General features: G+C 40.3%; 2 long non-coding RNA genes across 3 annotated transcripts in view; one reads left to right on the top strand and one right to left on the bottom strand.

Annotated features, from left to right (window-relative positions):
* LOC134762150 (uncharacterized) overlaps positions 1–845 on the bottom strand; it is a 104,404-nt gene extending 103,559 nt beyond the window's left edge. The window contains exon 1 of the long non-coding RNA XR_010141854.1: positions 698–845. This is a non-coding gene — a long non-coding RNA (uncharacterized LOC134762150). The remainder of the gene's footprint in view (positions 1–697) is intronic.
* Positions 823–21,515, top strand: LOC129048965 (uncharacterized). Of its 2 annotated transcripts, XR_008511681.1 has the most exons (4): positions 829–896; positions 1,856–1,997; positions 19,271–19,314; positions 20,778–21,515. It is a non-coding gene; the product is annotated as an uncharacterized LOC129048965 (long non-coding RNA). The 2 variants fall into 2 exon arrangements; XR_010141857.1 differs by lacking the exon at positions 1,856–1,997 and having other exon boundaries at positions 823–896; positions 20,870–21,515.
* The last annotated feature ends 6,135 nt before the right edge of the window (positions 21,516–27,650 follow it).

The following is a 27,650-nucleotide window of genomic DNA, read 5'->3' as shown; positions in this document are numbered from 1 at the left end:
AAGGGCTCAGTCTCACAAGACTCCTGTAATTTCAGATTCCAATTACAAGTTCACATCTTCCCTATTTCTGACCAACTGGCATTAAATTGGGGGTTCCAACAACCCTCCCTCAGGTTCGATAATTTACTACAATTGCTTATAGAACTCAGGGAAACACTTTACTCATGTCTACCAGTTTATTAGAAAGAATACAATAAAAAATACACATAAATAGCCAGATGAAGGGATACATAGGGCAAGGTCTGGAGGTGTCCTGAGCCCAGGAGCCTCTCTGTTGAGTTAGGGTATGAGTGACTCTCCTCTCTCCCCTTCACATGAATGTATTCACCAACCTGGAAGCTCATCAAGGCTCATTGTTTACACATTTCTTTATAGAGCTTAATCTTCAACTCCTCCCCCTATATTCTTCTCTAAAGTTATGTGGGTGGAAGTTAATGTTCCAACGCTTTGATTTCTTGGTGTTTCTGGTGACCCACCCCCATACTGATGCTATCTGGGGACCCCCCCTTAAGGCAATTCACTAGCATAAAATAAACTGTCATTAAGTAGGCCACCATATGAATAACAAAAGACATTCCTATCATTCAGGAAATTCCTAGAGTTTTAAGAACTCTGTACCACGAACCAGCAACAAAGACCAAATATATTTATTATGCTACAGTTCCACATCAGTTTGGGCCTTAATTTTAAGCCTTACCTCACACATGCATCCAAAATCAGGTGATGTGTAATTCCCTCTCCTTGTGACCAAAAGAATGTGGTAAAAGTGATGCCATGTTGTTTCTAAGAAGACAGGTCATAATGCTTCTTAGAATGCAGCTTCTCTGGACTATCTCATAACCCATCCGTGAAGCAGGGAGAAGTCCAAGCTTCCTCATGAAGAGGATCACATCAAGGTAGCCAACTGATAGTTTCTGGATTTTCTCCTTGTAAGAACCATCTACTCAAATGGAAGAAAAAGGGGAGGGAATGGGAGAAAAAAACCCTTAAAACTAAGCATATAAACAAAGGATACTCTTTTAAGTCAGAAGAGATGGCATTGTCTTTTAATTGACAACTTTAAATTCTTGACATTATCTGAGGAGAGAACTCTAATTAGAAGAGAGCAGCAAGAGAACATAAAGAGATTTACTTTTATTGAACATCTGATTCATGCTGATGTAAATATACTTGCTGCACATAGTCCCTCAGTCTCATTTATCTCCTAATATTCACCTCATCCTTTAATTTATTCATTTATTTAACAAAGAGTTAACACATGCTTATCTTGTGGCTGCAACATAGCCTGGAGATTGTCAGTGGGGCCTGGGACAAAGGGACCAGAGGTAGGAAACTCTTAAGCAGTTCACAGTTGACACTGCCAAAAAGAAATGAGTACAATGTCTTGTCATAAGTTCTCTTAGGTATATGGTATCAATGGAAATAGTCAAACTCTGCAAAATATTTGAAGAGATTTAGGCTGGGTGCGGTGGCTGACACCTGTAATCTCAGCATTTTGGGAGGCCGAGGCGGAAGGATCACGAGGTCAAGAGATCGAGACCATCCTGGCCAACATAGTGAAACCCTGTCTGTACTAAAAATACAAAAATTAGCTGGGCGTGGTGGCGCAGACCTGCAGTCCCAGCTACTCGGGAGGATGAGGCAGGAGGATCACTTGAACCCAGGAGGTGGAGCTTGCAGTGAGCTGAGATTGCACCACTGCACTCCAGCCTGGGCGACAGAACGAGACTCAGTCTCCAAAAAAAGAAAAAAGAAGAGATATATTATGAGCCAAATATGAGTGACCAGCCTTTAAGAGATTCCTAGAACACATGCCCAAGGTGGTCAGACAACAGCTTGGTTTTATAAATTTTAGGGAGAAATCAGACATCAATCAATACATGTAAAATGTAAAATGTACACCAGTTCAGTCTGGAAAGGAAGGACAACTCTAAGTGAGGGGTGTTTCCAGGACACGGAGAGATTCAAAGATTTTGATTGGCAATTGGTTGAAAGACGTAAGTTATTGTCCAAAGACGTAGAATCAATAGAGGGGAATGTTTGGGTTAAGATAAGGGGTTGCAGAGACCAAGATTCCCATTATGCAGAGGAAGCCTCCAGGCAGCAGGCTTCAGAGAAAATAGATTGTCAATGTTTCGTATCAGAGTTGACTCTCCTGGATCAGGGAAAAGAAAGTAATGAACTAATGGGGATTCTCTATAGAATGTAGATTTTTCTCACAAGAGACAGCTTTGCCAGGCCATTTCAATATATGTCAGAAAAATATAATTTGGGGTAAAATACTTCAATTTCTTTCAGGGCCTGCTATCTGCCATTTGATGCTATGCTCGAGTCAGGCTAGAATTTGGTGTCTTATTGCTTCAAAGAGTCTACTTTATCAGTATTCACGTCTATTTTAATGTTAATGCTGGTCATCTGTGCCTGAATTCCAAAAGACAGGAGAGTATAATGAGGCATATCTGACTCCCCTTTCCCATCATGGCCTTGTTACTGGTGATAGGTATCTGAGTTACCCCGAGTTACCAGTGGTGAATCTGCATGGGTCCACAGCAACTTTTTGCCTCCTCAGAAGAAAGACTTTGACGGAGGGGCATAAAGCAGAAAATGAGACCGAGGCAAGTTTCAGAGCAGGAGTGGCAGTTTATTTAAAAAGGATTTAAGGTCGGGCACGGTGGCTGACGCCTGTAATCCCAGCACTTTGGGAGGCCGAGGCGGATGGATCACCTGAGGTCTGGAGTTTGAGACCAGCCTGACCAACATGGAGAAACCCCATCTCTATTGAAAATACAAAATTAGCCGGGCATGGGGGCACATACTTGTAATCCCAGCTACTCAGGAGGCTGAGGCAGGAAAATTGCTTGAACCTGGGAGGCGGATGTTGTGGTGAGCCGAGATTGCTCCATTGCACTCTAACCTGGGCAACAAAAGCCAAACTCCATCTCAAAAAAAAAAAAAAAGGCTTTAGAACAGGAAAGAAAGGAAAGCTTACTTGGAAGACATCCAAGAGGGCGCCTGAAGGACAAAGAGAACGTTTAACCTTGATCCCAGAGCTTTATAGGTTTGCCTCTTTCCCATGATTCTACTCCTAGGGTTGGTTTCCTGCATGCCCAGTGCCCTTCTTACCTTTGGGAACTGATCACTGCACACTGTATTTAGAAAGTTGCACTCATGGCCATCCGAGGCTTTCTTCCCTTTTTCCAGCGGACTGTACCGGGAAGGTCATATTTCACCATTTTGTCTCTTAGTGCGCATGCCCAGGAAGCTTTTTCTCCCTGGCATCTGCGTTCAATTAACACTTTAATGTTAATAGCTGTGGATCATCAGGAAATGGCCTCTGCCTGGCCCTGGGTGGGCTGCCAAATTTTCATTTTTAGAGAGGCAGTCTGATAATTGTCAGACCATCACCTGACATTTCTAGCAGGTGGAGAAAGAACCCTCTCCTGCCCCGCTCGTCCCTATCTAACTACCTGTAACAGCCTGAACTAGTTTTCAGGTTGTGAAAGGAAAATACATCTTGGGACCCCCAAATCACTAAGCCAAAGGGTAAAGTCAAGCTGAGAACTGCAAAGGCAAACCTGCCTTTCATTTTATTCCTAAATAAAAGAGCTACAAAGATTTTTTTAAAGCCACATACATCCGTCAAAATTTGCCCACAAGGAAATTCCTTATGGACAAAGGACAGACAGACCTCAAAGTCATCCCTCTTCCCACCTGAGACAGATATCTGATTGCTTCTTTTGCCCTATTGTTATACTAAACCAGACTAAGGCATAAATGACTATTCCTTTACCTTTCACTCAAATGTAAATTGTGTATTTAGTTGAAAGCTAACCAGAGACTCACAAATAAAAAATGCAAGTTTGTCTCCTATCTACCTATGGCTTGAAAGCCCCCTCCCTAACTTGAACTTGTCCTGCCGTCACAAACCAAACCAAGGTACATCATTCACATATTGATTGATGTCTCATGTCTCCCTAAAATGTATAAAATCAAGCTGCACCCCAACGACCTTGGGCATCAGGACATCCTGAGACTGTGTCTCTGGTGCATCCTTAAACTTGGCAAGATAAACCTTATAAATTGATTGAGTTTCAGTTACTTTTAGGTTCACACGGTTAACTTTGGAATGCCGTTGGTTGAAAGGAGGGGTCTATTCAGATGACTGTTGGGGGAGAGCTTAGAAATGTTATTTTTGATTTACAGTAGCATAGTGGTGGAACCAGAGAGAGGTCCTGAAGCCAGTATTGGAGAGCAAGAAAAGGGAAACATAAGCGTTAAAGCAGTTTATTTTTTTCTGCCCAATTCTACCATTAATAAACTAGAAAGCACTACATAAATGTAAAGTGAAATAGCATTATTAAGGGATCATTCTCCTATTCCTTCATGAATCACCACTACCTACGTACTGTCAACTGAAGAATGATGAGGTTCATACATTTGGAAAAAAGAGCTTTATTTTTATTTCTTTCTTTATTTTTTCGAGACGAAGTCTCACTCTATCACCCAGGCTGGAGTGCAGTGACACGATCTCGGCTCACTGCAACCTCCACCTCCCAGGTTCAAGCGATTCTCCTGCCTCAGCCTTCTGAGTAGCTGGGATTACAGGTGCACACCACCACCCCTGGCTAATTTTTGTATTTTTAGTAGTAACGGGGTTTCACCATGTTGGTCAGCTGGTCTCGAACTCCTGACCTCGTGATCCACCCGCCTCGGCCTCCCAAAGTGCTGGGATTACAGGTGTGAACCACCCACTGCACCCGGCAGAGGGCTTTATTTTTTCATAAAGGATTTCAGCCTGCATATTGGCCATTCTGACAAGCCTTATCCCCCGTGATAGTTAATACTGAGTGTCAACTTGATTAGATTGAAATATGCAAAGTATTATTCCTGTGTATTTCTGTAAGGGTGTTACCAAAAAAGATTAACATTTGAGTCAGGTGTAGTTAGAGAGGCAGACCCACCTTCAATCTGGATGAGCACCATCTAATCAGCTGTCAGCATGGCCAGAATAAAAGCAGGCATAAGAAGGTAGAAGTAAGGTAGAAGACTGGCTAAGTCTTCTGACCTCCATCTTTCTCTTGTGCTAGATGCTTCTTGCCTTCAAACAAAGGACTCCAAATTCTTCAGTCTTTGGACTTTTGGACTTACACCAGTGGTTTGCCAGGGGCTCTTGGGCCTTCAGTCACAGATTGAAGGCTGCACTGTCAGCGTCCCTACTTTTGAGGTTTTGGGACTCTGGCTTCCTTGCTCCTCAGCTTGCAGAAGGTCTATTGTGGGACTTCACCTTGTGATGGTGTGAGTCAATTCCCTGTAATAAACTCCCTTTCGTATACCATCTATCCTATTAGTCCTGTTCATCTGGAGAACCCTGTTAAATACAGACCCCTCACTGGACTCATGTACAAAATTGGTGGTGGCACCAGCATTATCTGAGGATAAAGGTTTGGGCCCTCGGACATCAAAAGGTGAAGCAGAGGACAGGAAAACCCTTACTGTGCATTCTCCAAAGACTGGCCAAGAGCAGTGGGTAGTCCCTGGTCTCTTATCAACCACAAAATAGGGGAAGCATCAGGCTGTTCGTTGATATCAGATGAAGTCTTTTGAAAGGGCTGGTTTCTGGTAAGCCCTTAGAGAAGAAAGCCTACTGGTAGTGAGTGAGAAGGGTATAGGGAACTCCTATTTAGTCATGGCTGAAAACTCAGCTTTCAAGGTTACTCTGTGGTCCGCCTGGCCAAGAGATTGTCTTTTCAGTCAGTTGGGGGGCTTACAATTTTCTTTTTGGCTTACAGTATTAAAGTCTAAACTTTCCAGATTGCCTTTACTTTACCTCTTTACCTGTTCATATCTCATTATGCCTGAAGCAGAACTGACTTTTATACAGTCAGAAAAAGAGTACCCTGTCAACCTTTCAATCTATCAAGCTCAACGTCACCCTTCCACTCTATCAAGATGTGTTTCCTCACCCTCATATTCAAGAAACAAATTTTGCATTTGAAAGAGCACATAGTTAGGGAAAAAGAGGTTGGTATTTTTTAGAGTTTGCTTTGCCATGCATTTGCTATACTCACCCTGTCTAGTTCAGCACACGCTTACCTTAAAATGGACTTTTTGGACAAGGCGGTTCTTATGGTTCTTTCTGCTCCATAATTCTATGAACCTATGAGATATTTTTAGTGAAAATATGCAATATAATTGGAAGAAGAGAAAGCACCTACATATTTGTCAGGCTGTGTCTATAGAAACATTTTTAAAATTTCTCTGAATATAATTTTTATTTATTTTAATTTAGGCTTTCTAATATCAATCATAATATTTACATAAATCTTGGTTGCCAATAATAATAGAAACCTGCTTAACATAGGGAGAAAGGTAATTTATTGGAAGCATCATAGACAGTTTATCAAGTGAAGAATTGTCAGTAATAAAGGAAAGCTCCCCAATTGTCAGGATACTGCAATGATGGTCACACCACCATGGGAAGAAGATTGTCAGTACTGGGGGCTACCACCAGCCCAGACGCCACAGCCACCATGGATGCTGATGCATCTTTGCTGCTATTACTGAATGCTACTCATATTTCCTTATACTACTGGCTCTACTTCAAAGTGGCAGTAAGAAATAGCCAATTTGCCAAGCCTAGTTCATGTGCCTACAGTGTTACTACAGAGCATGAGGAAAGACAGTATTTGAACTTGTGTATTTTTTAGTGGTAGGCTATGTTGTTATAAAGTCTCTTATATGGGGAGCATGCAAAATATGTCAACTTTGCACTATAATGTTAAAAGAATACACAATTCCAGAAGTCATATGTGATATGTCATGCCAGGCACATAGTAGGTACACAGTTTTTGGCTTCTATATTTAGGAATTGAGCTCCATGGGCTGATTACCCCATATCTGAGGTGTTAAAGTACCTGAGTTCACCAAGGATGCTAAAAAGATCAAAAGCATGCAGTGTCTCATGATTCATAAGAAGCAAAGAAAGCCAACTGCCTGCATTCAGCAAGGACCAGAAAGAGTTGTGGCTCAAGATTTTAATAGGACTATCTGCAAAAGCTGCAGTTTTCGATATTCCAGTCTCCAGTGGGGAATCTGCCAGGTAATCTTCTTCTCTCCAAAGCCTCTCAGCAGAATCCCTGTCAGAGACACTGAGCAGCTGTGGGTCTGAGCTTGCTGGGAAGTGACGTGAAAGCTCTGCTTAACTGTTCTTGGTAACTGCCACCTCTAGGGAGCTGGCCTAAAGAAGGTGTTCATTTCCTCCTCTGTTAGTACTCTATTTACATCCTTATACAATGCTTAGTGTAAAAGAGATTTCACTCTTCTGGTTGATAGTGATAACTATTGTTGCCCCTCTAAAGTAGAATGTACAATTTTTTTTAGTATATTCGTGAAACACTTTGATATACATTATCACCTTTCCACCTCACCACATCAGTTGAGAAAAAGAATGCTTGACTAGAAGAAGTAATTAGCACAAGGCTAATCAAAGTGGCAGATCAAGAATTGAAACACAAGAGTGTGTGGCCTTACAGTTCCAGTCATTTTCATTACTGCACCTCTTTCTAAACCTGCCACATTGCAGAGCATGTGGAAGTGATGCAGTAGTGTCCCTAGATGCACAGAGTAGAAGAGGAATTCAGAGATAGGGCATTTCTTGAATAGATGAGTAAAGGTTGGAGAGAGAAGTCCCTGGAGATTACTATATATAACTTTTTCATAAAGTTATCTAATGACAGGGACCATGATATGGTTTGGCTCTGTGTTCCCACGCAAATCTCATCTTGAATGGCATTACCATAATTCCCATGTGTTGTGGGAAGGACCCTGTGGGAGATAATTGAATCATGGGGCCGGTATCCCTCATTCCATTCTCATGGTAGTGAATAAGTCTCATGAGATCTGATGATTTTATTTTTTTAATTAATTTTTTTTTATTATACTTTAAGTTCTAGGGTACATGTGCACAACGTGCAGGTTTGATACATAGATATACCTGTGCCATGTTGGTTTGCTGCACCCATCAATTCATCATTTACATTAGGTATTTCTCCTAATGCTATCCCTCTTCCAGCCCCCCACTCCCTAACAGACCCTGGTGTGTGATGTTCCCCGCCCGGTGTCCAAATGTTCTCATTGTTCAGTTCCCACCTATGAGTGAGAACATGCAGGTTTTTTGTCTTTGTGATTGTTTGCTAAGAATGATGGTTTCCAGCTTCATCCACGTCCCTGCGAAGGACATGAACTCATCCTTTTTTATGACTGCATAGTATTCCATGGTGTATATGTGCCACATTTTCTTAATCCAGTCTATCATTGATGGACATTTGGGTTGGCTCCAAGTCTTTGCTATTGTGAATAGTGCTGCAATAAACATATGTGTGCATGTGTCTTTATAGTAGCATGATTTATAATCCTTTGGGTATATACCCAGTAATGGGATTGCTGGGTCAAATGGTATTTCTAGTTCTCGATCCTTGAAAAATCACCACACTCTCTTCTACAATGGTTGAACTAATTTACACTCCCACTAACAGTGTAAAAGTGTTCCTATTTCTCCACATGTTCTCTAGCATCTGTTGTTTCCTGACTTTCTAATTCCAGTTAGAATTGCCATTCTAACTGGCATGAGATGCTATCTCATTGTGGTTTTGATTTGCCTCTGCTAACCAGAAATGATGAGCATTTTTTCATGTGTCTCTTGGCTGTATAAATGTCTTCTTTTGAGAAGTGTCTGTTCATATCCTTTGCCCACTTTTTGATGGGGTGTTTGTTTTTTTCTTGTAAATTTGTTCGAGTTCTTTGTAGATTCTGGATATTAGCCCTTTGTCAGACGGGTAGGTTGCAAAAATTTTCTCCCATTCTGTAGGTTGCCTGTTCACTCTGATGGTAGTTTCTTTTGCTGTGCAGAAGATCTTCAGTTTAATTAGATCCCACTTGTCTATTTTGGCTTTTGTTGCCATTGCTTTTTGTGTTTTAGTCATGAAGTCCTTGCCCATGCCTATATCATGAATGGTATTTCTTAGGTTTTCTTCTAGGGTTTTTATGGTTTTAGATCTAACATTTAAGTCTTTAATCCATCTTGAATTAATTTTTGTATAAGATGTAAGGAAGGGATCCAGTTTCAGCTTTCTACATATGGCTAGGCAGTTTTCCCAGCACAATTTATTAAATAGGGAATCCTTTCCCCATTTCTTGTTTTTGACAGGTTTGTCAAAGATCAGATGGTTGTAGATGTGTGGTCTTATTTCTGAGGCCTCTGTTCTGTTCCATTGGTATATATATATCTCTGTTTTGGTACCAGTACCCTGCTGTTTTGGGTACCGTAGCCTTGTAGTATAGTTTGAAGTCAGGTAGCATGCTACCTGCAGCTTTGTTCTTTTTGCTTAGGATTGTCTTGGCAATGTGGGTTTTTTTTTTGGTTCCATATGAACTTTAAAGTAGTTTTTTCCAATTCTGTGAAGAAAGTCATTGGTAGCTTGATAGGGATGGCATTGAATCTATAAATTACCTTGTGCAGTATGGCCATTTTCACCATATTGACTCTTCCTACCCATGAGCATGGGATGTTCTTGCATTTGTTTGTGTCCTCATTTAATTCATTGAGCAGCAGTTTGTAGTTCTTGAAGTGGTCCTTCACATCCCTTGTAAGTTGGATTCCTAGGTATTTTATTCACTTTGTAGCAATTGTGAATGGGAGGTCACTTATGATTTGCCTCTCTGTATGTCTGTTATTGGTGTATAGGAATGCTTGTGATTTTTTGCACATTGATTTTTTATCCTGAGACTTTGCTGAAGTTGCTTATCAGCTTAAGGAGATGTTGGGCCAAGACAATGGGGTTTTCTAAATACACGGTCATGTCATCTGAAAACAGGGACAATTTGACCTCCTCTTTTCCTAACCGAATACCCTTTATTTCTTTCTCTTGCCTGATTGCCCTGGCCAGAACTTCCAACACTATGTTGACTAGGAGTCACAGTGAGAGAGGGCATCCTTGTTGTGTGCCAGTTTTCAAAGGGAATGCTTCCAGTGTCTGCCCATTCAGTATGATATTGGCTGTGGGTTTGTCAAAAATAGCTCTTATTATTTTGAGATACATTTCATGAATAACTAGTTTATTGAGAGTTTTTAGTATGAAGGGCTGTTAAATTTTGTCGAAGGCCTTTTCTGCATCTATTGAGATAATCAGGTGGTTTTTGTCATTGGTTCTGTTTATGTGATGGATTACATTTATTGATTTGCATATGTTGAACCAGCCTTGCATCCTAGGGATGAAGCCGACCTGATCTTGGTGGATAAGCTTTTTGATGTGCTGTTGGATTCAAGTTTTCCAGTATTTTATTGAGGATTTTCACATCCATGTTCATCAGGAATATTGGTTTAAAATTCTCTCTTTTTGTTGTGTCTCTGCCAGGCTTTGGTATCAGGATGATCCTGGCCTCATAAAATGAATTAGGGAGGATTCCTTCTTTTTCTATTGGTTGGAATAGTTTCAGAAGAAATGATACCACTTCCTCTTTGTACCTGTGGTAGAATTCAGCTGTGAATCATCTGGTCCTGGACTTTTTTTGGTTGGTAGATTATTACTTATTGCCTCAATTTCAGAGCCTGTTATTGTTCTATTCAGAGATTCAACTTCTTCCTGGTTTAGTCTTGGGAGGGTGTATGTGTCCAGGAATTTATCCATTTCTTCTAGATTTTCTAGTTTATTTGTGTAGAGGTGTTTATAGCATTCTCTGATGGTAGTTCGTATTTCTGTGGGATCGGTGGCGATATCCCCTTTATCATTTTTTATTGCGTCTATTTGATTCTTCTCTCTTTTCTTCTTTATTAGTCTTGCTAGCAGTCTATCAATTTTGTTGATCATTTCAAAAAAACAGCTCCTGGATTCATTAATTTTTTGAAGGGTTTTTTGTGTCTCTAACTCCTTCAGTTCTGCTCTGATCTTCGTTATTTCTTACTTTCTGCTAGCTTTTGAATGTGTTTGCTCTTGCTTCATCTAGTTCTTTTAATTGTGATGTTAGGGTGTCAATTTAAGGTCTTTCCTGCTTTCTCTTGTGGGCATTTAGTGCTATAAATTTCCCTCTACACACTGCTTTGAATGTGTCCCAGAGATTCTCCTTGGTATCAAAGAACATCTTTATTTCTGCCTTCATTTCGTTATTTACCCAGTAGTCATTCAGGAGCAAGTTGTTTAGTTTCCATATTGTTGTGTGGTTTTGAGTGAGTTTCTTAATTCTGAGTTCTAATTTGATTGTATCGTGGTCTGAGAGACAGTTTGTTGTGATTTCTGTTGTTTTACATTTGCTGAGGAGTGCTTTACTTCTAATTATGTGGTCAATTTTAGAATAAGTGCAATGTGGTGCTGAGAAGAATGTATATTCTATTGATTTGGGGTGGAGAGTTCTGTAGATGTCTATTAGGTCTGCTTGGTGCAGAGCTGAGTTCAAGTCCTGGATATCCTTATTAACCCTCTGTCTCATTGATCTATCTAATATTGACAATGGAGTGTTAAAGTCTCCCGTTATTATTGTGTGGCAGTCTAAGTCTCTTTGTAGGTCTCTGAGGACTTGCTTTATGAATCTGGGTGCTCCTGTATTGGGTGCATATATATTTAGGATAGTTAGCTCTTCTTGTTGAATTGATCCCTTTACCATTATGTAATGACCTTCCTGTCTTTATTGATCTTTGTTGGTTTAAAGTCTGTTTTATCAGAGACTAGGATTGCAACCCCTGCTTTTTTTTTGTTTTCCATTTGCTTGGTAGATCTTCCTCCATCCTTTTATTTTGAGCCTATGTGTGTCTCTGCACATGAGATGGGGCTCCTGTATACAGCACACTGATGGATCTTGACTCTTTATCCAATTTGCTACTCTATGTCTTTTAATTGGGGTCATTTAGCCCACTGACATTTAAGTTTAATACTGTTATGTGTGAATTTGATCCTGTCATTATGATGTTAGCGGTTATTTTGCCCATTAATTGATGCAGTTTCTTCATAGTATCAATGGTCTTTACAATTTCGCATGTTTTTGCAGTGGCTGGTACCAGTTGTTTCTTCCCATGTTTAGTGCTTCCTTCAGGAGCTCTTGTCAGGCAGGCCTGGTGGTGACAAAATCTCTCAGCATTTGCTTGTCTGTAAAGAAATTTATTTCTCCTTCACTTATGAAGCTTAGTTTGGCTGGATGTGAAATTCTGGGTTGAAAATTCTTTTTTAAAAAATGGTGAATATTGGCCCCCACTCTCTTCTGGCTTGTAGGGTTTCTGTCAAGAGATCCACTGTTAGTCTGGTGGGCTTCCCTTTGTGGGTAACCCGAGCTTTCTCTCTGGCTGCTCTTAATATTTTTTCCTTCATTTCAACCTTGTTGAAGCTGACAATTATGAGTCTTGGAGTTGCTCTTCTCAAGGAGTATCTTTGTGGTATTCTCTGTGTTTCCTAATTTGAGTGTTGGCCTATCTTGCTAGGTTGGGGAAGTTCTGCTGGATAATATCCTGAAGTGTGTTTTCCAACTTGGTTCCATTCGCCCCATCACTTTCAGGTACACTTTTCACATAGTCCCATATTTCTTGGAGGCTTTGTTTGTTTCTTTTTACTCTTTTTTCTCTAACCTTGTCTTCCCACTTTATTTCATTAATTTGATCTTCAATCACTGATACCCTTTCTTATACTTGATCGAATCAGCTATTGAAGCTTGTGCTTGCATTACAAAGTTCTCATGCCATGGTTTTCCCATCCATCAGGTCATTTAAGGTCATCTCTACACTGTTTATTCTAGTTAGCCATTCATCTAACCTTTTTTCAAGGTTTTTAGCTTCCTTGTGATGGCTTAAAACATGCTCCTTTAGCTCAGAAAAGTTTGTTATTACCGACCTTCTGAAGCCTACTTCTGTCAACTCATCAAAGTCATTCTCCATCCAGCTTTGTTCCATTGTGGGCAAGGGGCTGCAATCCTTTGGAGGAGAAGAGGTGCTCTGGTGTTTAGAATTTTCACCTTTTCTGCTCTGGTTTCTCCCCATCTTTGTGGTTCTATCTACCCTTGGTCTTTGATGTTGGTGACCTACAGATGGAGTTTCGTTGTAGATGTCTTTTTTGTTGATGTTGATGCTATTCCTTTCTGTTTGTTAGTTTTCCTTCTAACAGTTAGGTCCCTCAGCTGCAGGTCTGTTGGAGTTTGCTGGAGGTCCACTGCAGACCCTGTTTTCTTTGGTGTCACCAGCGGAGGCTGCATAACAGCAAATATTGCTGCGTGATCCTTCTGTGTCCGGAATTGGTAGGTTCTTGGTCTCACTGACTTCAAGAATGAAGCCGCGGACCCTCGTGGTGAGTGTTACAGTTCTTAAAGGTGACGTGTCCGGAGTTTGTTCCTTCTGATGTTCGGATGTGTTTGGAGTTTCTTCTTTCTGGTGGTTTGTGGTCTCGCTGGCTCAGGAGTGAAGCTGCAGACCTTCACAGTGAGTGTTACAGCTCTTAAGGTAGTGCATCTGGGGTGGTTCATTCCTCCCGGTGGGTTTGTGGTCTTGCTGGCTTCAGGAGTGAAGCTGCAGACCTTCGTGGTGAGTGTTACAGCTCATAAAGGCAGTGTGGACCCAAAGAGTGAGCAGTAGCAAGATTTATTGCAAAGAGCAAAAGATCAAAGCTTCCACAGTGTGGAAGGGGATCAGAGCAGGTTGCCACTGCTGCCTCAGGCAGCCTGCTTTTACTCTCTTATCTTGCCCCACCCACATCCTGCTGATTGGTCTATTTTACAGAGAGCCAATTGGTCTGTTTTACACAGAGCTGATTGGTCCATTTTGACAGGGTGCTGATTGGTGCATTTACAATCCTGAGCTAGACACAAAATTTCTCCACGGCCCCACTAGATTAGCTAGACACAGAGGGTGGATTGGTGTATTTACAAACTCTGAGCTAGACACAGAGTGCTGATTGTTGCATTTACAAACCTTGAGCTAGATACAGAGTGCCGATTGGTGCATTCACAGTCCCTTACCTAGACATAAAGATTCTCCAAGTCCCCACCAGGTTAGCTAGATACAGAGTGCCGACGGGTGCATCCACAAACCCTGAGCTAGACACAGGGTGCTGATTGGTGTGTTCACAAACCTTGAGCTAGACACACAGTGCTGATTGGTGCACTCACAATCCCTTAGCTAGACACAGGGTTTCTCCAAGTCCCCACTAGACTCAGGAGCCCAGCTGGCCTCACCCAGTGGATCTTGCACGGGGCCACAGGTGGAGCTGCCTGCCAGTCCCGCTCCATGCACCCTCACTCCTCAAACCTTGGGCAGTCGATGGGACTGGGCATCATGGAGCAGGGGGTGGCACTCATCGGGGAGGCTCAGGCTACGCTAGAGCCCATGGCGTGGGGTGGGGAGACTCAGGCATGGGGGACTGCAGGTCCCCAGCCCTGCCCCATGGGGAGGTAGCTAAGGCCCGGCGAGAAATTGAGCCCAGCGCCAGTGGGCCAGCACTGCTGGGGGACCTGGCACACCCTCTGCAGCTGCTGGCCTGGGTGCTAAGCCCCTCACTGCCTGGGACCAGCAGGGCTGGCCCACCGCTCCAAGTGCAGGGACCGCCAAGCGCATGCCCATCTGAAACTCTAGCTGGCCTGCAAGCGCAGCACACAGCCCCAGTTCCCGCCCCTGCCTCTCCCTCCACACCTCCCCACAAGCCGAGGGAGCCAGCTCCGGCCTCAGCCAGCCCAGAGAAGGGCTCCCACGGTGCAGCAGCAGGCTGAAGGGCTCCTCAAGCATGGCCAGAATGGGTGCCGAGGCCAAGGAGGCACCAAGAGCGAGTGAGGGCTGCGAGGGCTGCCAGCATGCTGTCACCTCTCACTTCCTCCAGAAGCTTCGTCCCTGAGGGGCACCCACCTATATGAAGTGTCTGTTGGCCACTACTGAGAGATGCCTCCCAGTTAGGCTACATGGGGGTCAGGGACCCACTTGAGGAGGCAGTCTGTCTGTTCTCAGAGCTCAAACATCATGCTGGGAGAACCACTGCCCTCTCTAGAGCTGTCAGACAGGGCTGTTTAAGTCTGCAGAAGTTTTCTGCTGCTTTTTGTTCAGCTATGCCTTGCCCACAAAGGTGGAGTCTATCGAGGTAGTAAGCCTTGCTGAGGTGCAGCGGGCTCTGCCAGTTTGAGCTTCCTGGCAGCTTTATTTATGTTCTCAAGCCTCAGCAATGGCGGGCACCCCTCCCCCGGCTGGGCTACCACCTTGCAGTTCCATCTCAGACTGCTGCACTAGCAATGAGCAAGGCTCCATGGGTATGGGACCTGCCAAGCCAGGCACAGGAGACAATCTCCTTGTCTGCCAGTTTCTAAGACCTTGGGAAAAGCACAGTATTTGGGCGGAAGTGTCCCCTTTTTTTTCCAGTTACGGTCTGTCATGGCTTTCCTTGGCTAAGAGAAAAATCCCCCAACCACTTGCACTTCCCGAGTTAGGCAATGCCTTGCCATGCTTCTGCTCACCCTCTGTGGGCTGTACCCACTGTCCAACCAGTCCCAGTGAGATGAACCACATACCTCAGTTGGAAATGCAGAAATCACCTGTCTTCTGCGAGGATCATACTGGGAGCTGCAGAACACAGCTGTTCCTATTTGGCCATCTTGGAACATACCTCCTGATGGTTTTATTAAGGGAGTTTCCACTTTCACTGCTGCTTCATTCCCCCTTGCTGCTGCCATGTAAGAAGATCCTTTCTCTTCCGCCATGATTGTGAGGCCTCCCTAGCCACATGAAACTGTAAGTCCATTAAATCTATTTTTTTCTCAGTTTTGGGTGTGTCTATCAGCAGCATAAAAATGGACTAATAAAGACCATCTTTAAAAACATTAGTAATACTCTGAGATTAATATAGTGTGCACAACACAATGTGCATGATTGTTGCTGTAGAGTTTCATTTTGTTTTTGCTCGTGTTGCTTTTTCATTACTTTTTTTACATAATTTTTTATATTATTTTCAAATGACTTGTAATAATTGCACATATATATGGAATAGAGTGATATTTCTATACATGTGTACACTAATGATCAAATTAGGGTAATTAGCATATCTATCATTTAAATATTTATCACTTCTTTGTGTTGTGAACACTCAAAATCCTCTTTTAACTTTTTGAAAATATACACTAGGCCAGCTGCGGTGGCTCACGCCTGTAATCCCAGCACTTTGGGAGGCCGAGGTGGGTAGATCATGAGGTCAGGAGTTCGAGACCAGCCTGGCCAATATGGAGAAACCCTACTAAAAATACAAAAATTAGCTGGGCGTGATGGTGAGCACCTGTAATCCCAGCTACGTGGGAGGTTGAGGCAGGAGAACCACTTGAAACCAGAAGATGGAGGTTGCAGTGAGCTGAGATTTTGCCACCGCACTCCAGCCTGGGCAATAAGAGTGAAACTGTCTCAAAAAAAGAAAATATACACTAAATTATTATTGAATATAATCATCGTACAGCACTACAAGACACTAAGATTTATTCTTCCCACTGAGCTGTAACTTTGTATCTATTAAAAAGCATCTTTCTATGTTTTCTTTCCCCCGAATTTCCCAGCCTCGAATAACCACAATTCTTCATTCTACTTCTGTAAGTTCACCTTTTTTTTTCTCAGCTCCCACATAAGAGTGAGAACATGTGGTATTTATCTTACTGAGCCAGATGAACTTCACTTAACATAATGTCCTCCAGGCTCATTATGTTGCTGTAAATGACAGAATTTCATCGTTTTTTTTAAATGGCTGAATACTATTCCATCGTGCATATTGTGAACCCTGAAAATCTGAGTCAGGTCTCAGTTAATTTAGAAAGTTTATTTTGCCAAGGTTGAGGACCTGCACCTGTGACACAGCCTCTGGAGGTCCTGATGACATGTGCCCAACGTGGTAGGGGCACAACTTGGTTTTAAACATTTTAGGAAGACATAAGATGTCAATCAATATGTGTAAGATGTACATTGGTTCAGTTGGAAAGGTGAGACAACTCAAGATGAAGGTGGGATGCCTCAAAGTCGGGAGAGGGTTTCCAGGTCGTAGGGAGACATATGGTTTCATTCTTTTGAGTTTCTGATTAGCCTCTCCAAATGAGGCAATCAGATATGCATTTATCTCAGTAAGGAGAGGGGTAACTTTGAATAGGAGACATGTTTGCCTTAAGCAGTTCCCAGCTTGACTACTCTTTTTAGCTTAGTGATTTGGGAGCCCTAAGATTTATTTTCCTTTCACAATACATACCACATTTTCTTCATCTGTTCATCTGTTGATGAATATTTAGGTTGATTCTTAACCTTGGCTATTGTGTATAGTGCTGTGATAAACATGGCAGTGCAGGTATCCCTTTGATATAGTGATTTCCTGTCCTTTGAATAAGTACCCAGTGGCAGGATTGCTGGATACTATGGTAATTTTATTTTTAGTGTTGTGTGAGACCTCCACACTGTTTTCCAAAGTAGCTGCACTAATTTACATTCCCAACTACAGTGCATAAAAGTTTCCTTTCCTTCATATCCTCACCAGTGCTTGCTTTTTTTTTTTTTTTTTTTTTTTGTATTTTTGATGACAGCCCTTCTAACTGGAGTAAGATGACATGTCACTATGGTTTTGATTGGCATTTTCCTGATGATTACAGGTGTTGAACATTTTTTGATAGACATGTTGGCCATTTATGTCTCCCTTTGAGAAATCCTATGTCCATTTTCAGTCAAATTATTTGTTTTTTTGCTGATGAATTATTTGAGTTCCTCATATATTCTGGACACTAGTCACTTATTGGATAAATAGTATGCAAATATTTTCTTCCATTTTACAGGTTGTCTCTCCACTTTGTTGATTGTTTCTTTTGCTGTGCAGAAGCTTTTTCAGTTACTATTAATCCCACTTGTCTATTTTTGGTTTTTTTTTCTAAGCTTTTGAAGTCTTACCTATAAAATTTTTGCCTAGACCAATGTCCTGAAGTGTTTCCCCTAAGTTTTATTCTAGTAGTTTTATAGCTTGGGGTCTCACATTTAAGTCATTAATCCCCTTTGATTTGGTTTTTTCTAAATGGCAAATGATAGGGGCCTAGTTGTATTCCTGTGCATATGAATATCCAGTTTTCAGAGCACCATTTATTGAAGATGGTGTGATTTCTTTAATGTATGCCCTTTTGCTCAAAATCAGTTGGCTATAAATATGTAGATTTATTTCTGGATATTCTGTTCTGTTCCATTTATATGTGTGTCTGCGTTTATAGCAATGCCATGCTGTTTTTTGTCTACAGCTTTGTAGAATATTTTGAAGTCAGACAATGTGAAGCATCTGATAAGGAGATCTATATGCATAGAATCTGGAATCTGAGACCTAACTTGGCTTCTTGGATCTGCCACTTCTCTGATTTCTCAAGAACTTGAAGCTTCAAGTGTCCCCTGTAAAACCCACATTTTGTGTTCGCGTGGTTAGTACCTATCATAACAGGTACCCATTCTATGGTGCCTCATGCTCTCTGAATTTCAAGTATTTCATTACTAATTCCCTTTTTAACTGCAAACACAAGGAAGACTAACTTGCATTCCAGACAGCATAGAGGTGACTAATTTCTTTCTGATTTTGACCCTAAGTTCTATCAACACCAAAGCATCATAGGTGCCTTACAAAGAAGGAAGAAAGATCTTGAGGAATTCACTTTTCCCTTCATTGTCTGAATGAGTCAAACAGCAAGATTGTCAGCATTCATTTTTTTTGCATAAGACTGAGAAGTTGCCCTCACGTTTATTTGATTTTAACTTCTAAAGCTAGGTGGTGTTTCTGTAAGGCTATAAGAATGGGGTCATGGAGAATTCCAGGATAAAGCAAACTCTACTAAAGAATGGTTGGGTTTTATGCATTTCAAGGGCTTTAATTTTGCTAGACTGAATATCATTTTCAAGTTTTTTACTTCAAAGGCTGCGAGGCCCTTCTATTAGTTGAAATTCTGGAAAATTACTTCATGAAAATTTAGAGTACTTTGATAAGCTGATGTAGCCTGTTTCCTAGAATCTCACGGAAGTCAAGACCTCAGTTATGCATTTATTTCCTTTATTCTGGTTCTTAAATTGAAGCTACTCATTGCCTAAGGTCGATGAAAAGTTAGTAAATACAGGAAAAGGACAATAATAGAGATGAAGACATCTTGATATGATAAGAGGAATTAACAAAGCTCATATTTTGATGATTTCAAGCTACTGACTCGGAGTTTAGCCTGTTTTTGCTAGAACCTAGTTCAGGGAACAGTGATCTATCATTTCACATTCTTTTTAAACTAGGAAACTTCACACTTTACAGTGGAGAGTGAGTGGGACCTTGAAGGGTGAGTATTATGTCTATTTGTTAGTAAGAAATGAAGGAGTTTTCTAGTCAAAAGAAACAGCATAGGGGTATAAAAATATACATGATGAACCATCACCAAATAATTGGGAAGAGGGCCACTAGCATCAAATGATATAAAATGCACACAGCTATATTCATAACTCAATTCATGAATGATTTGCCTTAGTTATAATGTGTGTCATATCTAAACCTAAAACATAATAAAATACACAGTACACTAACTTAACCTTTCATTAGTGAACTTTTTTTTTTTTTTTTTTTTTTTTTTTTTTTTACCTAGTCTATTGATCAAAAAGTTTGACATGTTTGTGGTGTTATGGTTGGGTGATTAATCATGACCCTGAGGAACTGACAGTCTAATAATCACACTTGTGTTGTGCCATTTGCAGCGTGAGTGCTGCAGAATCCTAGGTAGAAAAATAGTGACATATGAAGGGCTATTAACTGCAATAACCAAAGGCAGTAGGATCATAGGCCCGCCGTATCTGCATTACTTTGGATCTTGTTAGATTTCAAATTCTTGGATCTGACTCAAGCCCTACTAAATCAGAAACTCTAGAAGTGGGACCCAGCAGTCTGTTTTAACAAATTCTCCACATAATTTCAATGTATGTTTATGTTTGAAAAATTTTATTCCAGTGGTAGGGAATACAGACTTCCTCAATTCAGATAATAGCTATGCTATTAACACTTGAGTGACATTAGGCATCTATATAATGATATAATCTATATAACGAGGATAACATTAATATCTGCCTTAGAGGCTTATTATGAGAATCAAGTGAATCAGCCTTTCCTGATCCCTAGTAAGTATCATATAAACACTAGTTCTTGCCTCTAGGGGAAGAAATGGCATGATCCTTTAGTTCTGCCACGGCTTCTCTTTTAGACATCTTGAAAGTCTTGTTTCTGTACTGTTTGGCTATTTTCAGTTATACAATGAAAACAACAAATTGTCACCACTTTCCTTTAACATTTGAAATAGATTCTCCAATAAGGAGTTGCTTTTTCTGCCCTTAATTGAAAGAAAAATATCCCTTACTTTCTGATACTGAAAAATATACTCATTACATCTGATCTACTCTTACCACAAGCCTCAAGATGCATCTTTCCAGAGTGAATTACAAGAGCCACAGGCAGCAACTATTGCTTTCCAAGCAGCTCAATAATCCATCATTCCACCTTTGCTTATTCCACTGCAGTTCACCTGGATGCACAGAAATTTCCTGTCAAATTTATTGAAACATGAAAAATTCAGGCTCCAAGCTAAAATCCTTGTCTTCATTTTGTCTAATATTTTGAAGAGTCTAACGATTTGGTATTGATTTTCTGGGCAGGCAATCAAAATGCTTAATCAATAACAGTCACTCATGTGTGACCTGTAGTTCTTCCAGAGCACTAGGTAGTTAAACCCTTTTGACCTTCTCTTTTAATTAATTCTAGCCTTTATTAAGAAGAACCTTTCTAGCCTGCAACCTGCAAAATTGCAACTTTCAAGAAGGAAGTTTACCCTCTTTTTGTCTTCCTGAAATCAGAGTGAAGCCAAAGCCAAAGCCACAGGAAGCACAGCCAGAATGGGGACATAGGAACGAGGGGGCTCCCATGAGTTGACCTGACAGCTGAGAGATGGCGACCTAGACCTTGGGGTAAATCACCGTCGAATGTGCTTTACCCCTGCTACTTGGCTCAGAGCAGATTACGGGAATGACTAGTTGGTATTGCTTCTGACTTCATTGCTTTTACCCAGAAGCAAATGTCACTGAAACAGGAAAATGTAATTTGGGTTCCCATAAGGAGCACCTGTAATTCCACATAGTGTGCACAATTAGAAGTCAAGAAAACTTACTGCCAATAATGAGAATGTATAATTTTTGCCAAGTTGCTTCTTCCGCATGAAACTCGGTTTCTTCATCACTCCAATGACAGGCTCTTTTAGGGCAGTCTCTTGGGCCCTCCTTTATTTCTGATTTGCTGTAGTTACTCATCTCTGGGAACCAATTCTCTCATGGCAGAAGTAAATAACAGGGCATACGTCTGGCATACGTCTGGGTACTCTGGAAAAATGCCGATTTCATTCCCTTATGAATTTTTTCTCAGCACATTACAGATGTTGCACACAGATGATCATATTGACTGCTCTAGTCAATAAAGATATATTCAGGTTTAAAAGGCTGAAAATTCATCATTACATATGTTAAATTATTTAATTTGGAATATTTTCATATAAGTTAGAAGATTAAAATAAAAAATAGCATGGAAGGCATAATGTGTAACTGTATGTACCACCTAAAATAGATAATAGTATTTTGTGAAATTTGCTTTGTCTATTTTTTAATCATAAAAGCATATACATTACAAATGAAGTTGAATTTACTTTCCAGTTCCATCTCAGCAAACTGCATTTCTATCCCCAAGCAACTATGTTCATAAATTCAATGTGTATTATTCTAGCCCATTTAAGAATATTTTAGATGGATGAATATAGCAATGGGTTGATTGAAAGATGAATAGATTGATGAATGCATGAAGATTCCTGATAGGTAAATAAATAGACAAGCCCATTTATATAGATTTGTATATAGTATTATCTTTAAATTCACATATACATGATAGGTAAATAGACAAACCTATTTATATAGATTTGTGTCTAGTATTATCTTTAAATTCACATATACATTATATTATGTCTCATTCTTTAAATTGCCTATTTTTCTCAACATTTATGTTTTTGAGTCCACCTATGACTCAAAAGAAGTCTAGTTCATTCCTTTTAATTGATATGAAGTATTGAATTATACAAACATATCACATTTTATTTTTCCATTCTCCCAGTATTTAGCAACTTGGCCATTTTTAGTATATCATTATTAACACAAAGCTGCCCCAAATATCCTGAGACAGAAATATTGTATGTGTTAGAAAATTTCTACACTATGTAATCAAGTACAATTGCCATTCATAGAGTTTACAAATTACCAGTTGAATTAAGTTTTGTGATTATGTGGGAGGCTTAGGCAGGAGAATGGCTTGAACCCAAGAAGAAGAGGTTGCAGTGAGCTGAGATGCCAATCCAGCCTGGGTGAAAGAGTGAGACTCTATCTCAAAACAAAAATGAGAACAAAAAATACATTCTACTGTCAAATTTTGTTTTTGCTTAGCTAATGGATGTAAAATAATGGGTCATTTTGTATATTTCATTTATGTTTGTCTCATGTTTATAATTCCTAGACTAGTGAAGTTGAAGAATTTTTCATATGTTTTATGAATGGTATATTTTTGTGTGTTTGTGTCTATATTAGTTTGTTCTCACATTGGTATAAATAAATACCTGAGACTGGGTAATTTATAAAGAAAAGAGATTTAATTGGCTCATAGTTCTGCAGTCTATACAGGAAGTATGATGCTGGCATCCACTTGGCTTCTGGGGAGGCCTCAGGAAACTTACAGTCATGATGGAGGATGAAGGGGCAGCAGACATATCACATGGCCAGAGCAGGAGCAAGAGAGAGAAAGGTAGGGGTTGCTACACATTTTTAAATGAGCAGGTCTCACAATAACACATTATCATTAGGAGAGTACCAAGAGGGATGCTGCTAAACCATTCATGAGAAATCTGCCCCCATAATCCAATCATCTCTCACCAGGCCCCACTTCCAGCATTGGGGATTACATTTCAATATGAGATTTGGGTGGAGACACACATTCAAACTATATCAGTGTCCACGAAATTTCATGTTAAAATTTAATCCCCAATGCAATAGTATTAAGAATTGGGTACTCTAGGAGGTGATTAGATCATGAGAGCTTCCATCTTCATGAACAGATGAGTGCTCCTTCTAATAGAGTTCCAGGGAACTAGCTTGCCCTTTTTTGCCCCTCCATCCCTCTCACCATGTGTGGAAACTGCAAGAAGTTTTTCTCACCAGACACCAAGTTTGCTGGTGCTGTGATATTGGCCTTCCAAGACTCCATGAATTTGAGAAAATTAATTTCTGTTCTTTATACATTACCCAGCCTCAGGTATTTTGTTGTAGCAGTACAATCAAACTAAAATAACATTTCAGCATTCTCCTGTATGAATAATCTTTTCATAACCCTTGCTTTTTTATTCAAGTGATTTTATTTAATAATTATTATATATATGAATATTTACTTATTTGTTACGAGGTATTCAAATTCAAAAAGTTAATCCCTGTTGAATTATTTTAGAAAGAGCTACTGTTTTGTTCTCTATTAGTCCATTTTCACATTGCTATAATCTACCTGAGACTGGGTAATTTATGAAAAAAACAGGGTTTAATGACTCACCGTTCTGCAGGCTTAACAGGAAGGCTCAGGAAACTTACAGTCATGACAGAAGGTGAAGGGGAAGCAAGAGTCTTCTCATGATGGCAGGAGAGAGAGAGAGTGAAGGGAAAGGTACCACACACTTGTAACAATTTTAAATAGCCAGATCTCATGAGAACTCTATAACAAGACAGGACTAGGGGGATGGTGCTAAACCATTAGAAACAAACTCCATGATCCGTTTACCTCCCACCAGGCTCCACCTCCAACACTAGGGATTACAACTCAACATGAGACTTGGGTGAGGACAGAGACCCAAACTATATTTATTCCACCCCAGCCCTTCCCAAGTCTCATGTCCTTCTCACATTTCAAAATCAATCATGCCTTCCCAACAGTCTCCTAAAGTCTTAACTCATTCCAGCATTAACATAAAAGTCCAAGTCCAAAGTCTCATCTGAGACAAGATAAATCCCTCCTGCCTATGAGCCTGTAAAATAAAAAATAAGTTAGTTGGTTCCAAGATATCATGAGGGAACAGGCATTAGGTAAATGCTCCAATTCCAAATGGGAGAAATTGGCCAAAACAAAGGGGATACAGGCCCCATAGAAGTCCAAAATCCAGCTGGGAATTTATTATATTTTCAAGCTCCAAAATACTCTCCTTTGATTCCATGTCTCAAATCCAGGCTGCACCGATGCAAAAGATGGGCTTCCAAGCATTGAGGAGCACTACTCCTTTGGCTCTGCAGGGTACAGCCCCTGTAGCTGCTTTCACTGGCTAGCATTGAGTACTTGCAGCTTTTCAAGGTGCATGATGCAAGCTGTCAGTGGACCTACCATTCTGTGGTCTGGAGGATGTTGGCCCTCTTCTCACAGCTTCATTAGGCAGTGCCCCAAGAGGGACTCTGTGTGGGAGCTCCAACCCCACATTTTCCCTCTATGCTGTCCTAGTAGAGGTTCTCCTTGAGGGCTCTGCCTCTGCAGCAGACTTCTCTGGGATCATCCAGGCATTTTCCTACGTCTTCTGAAATCTTGGTGGAGGCTCCCAAGCCTCAACACTTGCCCTCTGTGCACCTGCAGGCTTAACAACATGTGGAAGCCATCAAGGTTTCTTATGGCTTGCACCCACTGAAGCAGAAGCCTGAGACATTTCTGGGGCCCTTTTAGCCACAGCTGAAGCTGGAAAAGCTGGGATGCAGGGCATCATGTCCCCAGGCTGCACATAGCAGTGGGGCCCTGGGCCTGGTCCACGAAATCATTTTTCCCTCCTATGCCTCCAGGCCTCTGATTGGAGAGGCTGCCATGCAGGTCTCTGAAATGTTCTGGAGGTATTTTTTTCCATTGTCTTGGCTATTAACATTAGGCTCCTTTTTACTTTTGCAAATTTCTGCAGCCAGCTTGAATTCTCCAAAAGAAAATGGGTTTCTCTTTCCTACCACATGGTCAGGCTGCAAATTTTCTAAACTCTTATCCTCTGTGTCACTTTTAAATATAACTTCTAGTTTCAGATTATCTTTTTACTTATAAATATAAGCATTCACTCTCAGAAGCAGTCAGGCCACATCTTTAACACTTTGCTCCTTATACATTTTTTCTGCCAGATACTCTAAATTATCTCTCTCAAGTTCAAAGTTTCACAGATTTCTAGAGCAGGAGCACAATGCTGCCAGTCTCTTTGCTAAAGCATAGAAAGAATGACCTTTACTCTAGTTCCCAATAAGTTTCTCATCTCTATTTGAGACCTCCTCAGCCTGGACATTACTGTTCATATCACTACTGCATTTTGGTCACAGCCATTCAACAAGTTTCTAGGAAGTTCCAAACTTTCCCTCATTTTCCTGTCTTCTTCTGATTCCTCCAAACTGTTCCCACCTCTGCTCATTACCCAGTTCCAAAGTTGCTGCCACATTTTCAGGTATCTTTGTAGTGATGCTCCACTTCTCTAGTACAAATTTTTTGTACTAGAGAAGTTACATTCTCACAATGTTATAAATACATACCTGAGACTGGGTAATTTATAGACGAAATGGGATTATTGGCTCACAGTTTTGAGGGCTGCACAGGCATCCACTTTTGAGGAGGTCTCAGGAAACTTACAATGATGGTGGAAGGGGAAGGAGAAGCAGCCATGCTTTCTACATGGCTGACGAGAGAGAGAGGGAGGGGGAATGTGCCATACACCTTACAGCAATCAGGTCTTGTCAGAACTCTATCACAAGACAGCACTAGGGGGATCATGCTAAACTATTAGAAACTGACCGCATGATACAATCACCTCCCACCAGGCCCCTCCTCCAACACTGGGATTACAATTCAACATGAGGTTTGAGTGGGGACACAGAGCCAAACCATATCAAATGTAAAGGGTTTGGTAGTATCTGTGCACAGTTTCAGACATCCGCTGGAGATCTTGGGAAGTATTTTCTCACAATGGCGTGGGCTTCTGTACATATTTTTCTCAAATGCATTTGGGAAATTTCCCAGGATAGACCATATGTTAATCCAAAGGTCAAATCACAATAGATTAAATAAGACAGAAATCATATAAAATATTGTTTTCAACCATAGGAGCATGAAGTTAAAAAATCAATAACAAAAGTAAAGTGGAAAATGTACAAATTTACAGAGATTAAACAACACACTCTTAGACATCCAAAGGATCAACAAGAAATCAAAAGAGAAAGTGAAATATACTTGAGATGAAAGAAAATGAAAACATAACATACAAAAGCACACGACACATACAAAAGCAGTGCTAGTGGGGAATTTATATCTATAAATGCTTATATTATAAAAAAGAAAGATCTTGATTTTACTTAACCTAATTTTTACAATTTAAGAATCTAGAAAAAGAAGAATATACTAAATCCATGCTTGCAGTAGAAAGGATATAGTATGTATTAGAGCAGACATAAATGAAATAGAGGCCAGAAAACAATAAGGAAAATCAATAAAATCAAAAGTTTTTTTAAAAAGTCAAAATTTACGAACATTTAGCTAGATGAACTAAGAAGAAGATAGAAGATTCAAATTACTAAAATCAGAAATGAAAGTGGGAGCATTACTACTCTACTAATTCTAAGACAAAATAAAATTGATTATTAGAGTACTATAAACAATTCTATGTCCCCAAAATGGATAACCTAGATGAAATTTAAAAAATTCTAGATTTATAAAACCTACCATCAGTAAATTATGAAGAGATAGAAAATCTAAATAAATCTATAACCAGTAAGGAAATTAAATCAGTAACCAAAAATCTCCACACACACAAAAATACCATGAACCTAATGGCTTCACTAGTGAATTCTACCAAACATTTAAATAAGGACTAATGCTAATCCTCAATCTTTTTCAGACTATTAGAAGGTAAAACTTTCAAAGTCATTTTATGGGACCAGAATTACTCTGATAACCAAAGTCAGTCAAAGGCAGTATAAGAAAATAAAACTACAGACTATACATTTTATGAACATTAATGCAAAAACCTTCAACAAATACTATCAAACTAAACTCAACAAGGTGTTATGAGGATTATACATCATATTATCAGAAATATACATTCTGGAATGCAAGGATGGTTCAACATATAAAAATTAATCTATGTAATCACCACCTTAACAGAACAAAGGGGAGAAAATCACATCATGACTTCAGTTGGTGCAGATAAAGCATTTGTTGAAATGCAACACTTATAGTCTCTGATAAAAAAGACTTTAAACCAACAAAGATCAAAAGAGACAAAGAAGGCCATTACATAATGGTAAAGGGATCAATTCAACAAGAAGAGCTAACTATCCTAAATATATATGAACCCAATGCAGGAGCACCCAGATTCATAAAGCAACTTAGAGACCTACAAAGAGACTTAGTCTCCCACACAATAATAATGGGAGATTTTAACACCCCACTGTCAACATTAGACAGATCAATGAGACAGAAAGTTAACAAAGATATCCAGGAATTGAACTCAGCTCTGCACCAAGCGGACCTAATGGACATCTACAGAACTCTCCAACCAAAATC

Source organism: Pongo abelii, chromosome 9 (assembly GCF_028885655.2).
Source record: "Pongo abelii isolate AG06213 chromosome 9, NHGRI_mPonAbe1-v2.0_pri, whole genome shotgun sequence".
Classification (NCBI taxonomy): Eukaryota; Metazoa; Chordata; class Mammalia; order Primates; family Hominidae; genus Pongo; species Pongo abelii.
The sequence above is the reverse complement of the archived record's forward strand: the minus strand, read 5'-3'. Positions and strand labels throughout refer to the sequence as shown.